The sequence below is a fragment of the Sinocyclocheilus grahami genome, unplaced genomic scaffold (assembly GCF_001515645.1).
Source record: "Sinocyclocheilus grahami isolate Dianchi unplaced genomic scaffold, SAMN03320097.WGS_v1.1 scaffold52316.1, whole genome shotgun sequence".
Classification (NCBI taxonomy): Eukaryota; Metazoa; Chordata; class Actinopteri; order Cypriniformes; family Cyprinidae; genus Sinocyclocheilus; species Sinocyclocheilus grahami.
This window is the reverse complement of record NW_015526247.1, coordinates 1-930: the sequence shown is the minus strand read 5'-3', so window position 1 is coordinate 930 and position 930 is coordinate 1. Positions and strand designations below refer to the sequence as shown.

At 40.2% G+C, this 930-nt stretch overlaps 1 long non-coding RNA gene across 1 annotated transcript; it reads left to right on the top strand.

The window, feature by feature from the left end:
• The first annotated feature begins 50 nt into the window (after positions 1–50).
• Positions 51–912, top strand: LOC107580927 (uncharacterized). Its single transcript, XR_001608736.1, has 3 exons — positions 51–236; positions 402–545; positions 737–912. It is a non-coding gene; the product is annotated as an uncharacterized lncRNA (long non-coding RNA).
• Positions 913–930: the final 18 nt, after the last annotated feature.

The window sequence follows — 930 nt, the reverse complement described above, 5'->3', positions numbered from 1 at the left end:
GTCATTGCTGGGAAATGATGTTCTATAAAAAAATCTTTTGACATTCATGATCCAGCCATTGTTTATTATCAAATGGTACATGAAAAAAATAATAAATTATATTTTTTGTTTTCTTGTCAGAGAGAAGCTGGAGAAGAGATACGTGGTGTCTCAGTTTCCTGTTTCATGTAGTGGGGTTGCCAGAGTGAGCCCTTCCAGTCATATCGGATCCCTGACACGCGCACACTCTGGAAGTGGTACTGTACACAGACTTCTGAAAAATAAACGAATTAATGAATATGTTTAAACTATTTGCATCTAAATTAAAATATTCAAAAGTTTAAAGTATAGTATATGCCATATACTTGTATGAATTCAAGAGGTTATGATTATTTTGTGTGTGTGTGTGTGTGTATGTAAAGAGCTACGGGTAGACGTTGAGAACAACTCGTTGCCCATTCCACGGGACAGCAGTTGCTCCTCAGGCTATTCCAGTGCTCCTTCCAGTCCAATGACCCCTTTATCACGTGACACTTCCTTCGACCGGGTTAAAGACCCTCACAGACGTAAGAACTGATGTTTTTTTAATTAATATTTTTATATGTATATATACTGTATACAGTATATTATTTAAGTAGATCATAGATCAAGAAAGAGATATTTGAAATGCCTGTTAGCGGTTGGCCTAAAAATGTAAGGTGAAATAATGATTAAATAATTGCATGTCATTTCATTTTAGGTCTAGATCTCCTTTCAGGTTTAGAGTCTGGTTTGGATCCTTGTGAGAAAGAGCGGTCATGCTTTCTCCTCAATCCTGTGGTATCCACCGGTCCCAGCCGTCCCACTGCCCAAGTCCTACCGGTCCAGAACGATCCCTCCCTCTGTCCCTCCCAAATGAGTTTGCCTCCACCATCCTTGCCCCTCCCCTCCCCAGGCCGCGTTCTCAACTCT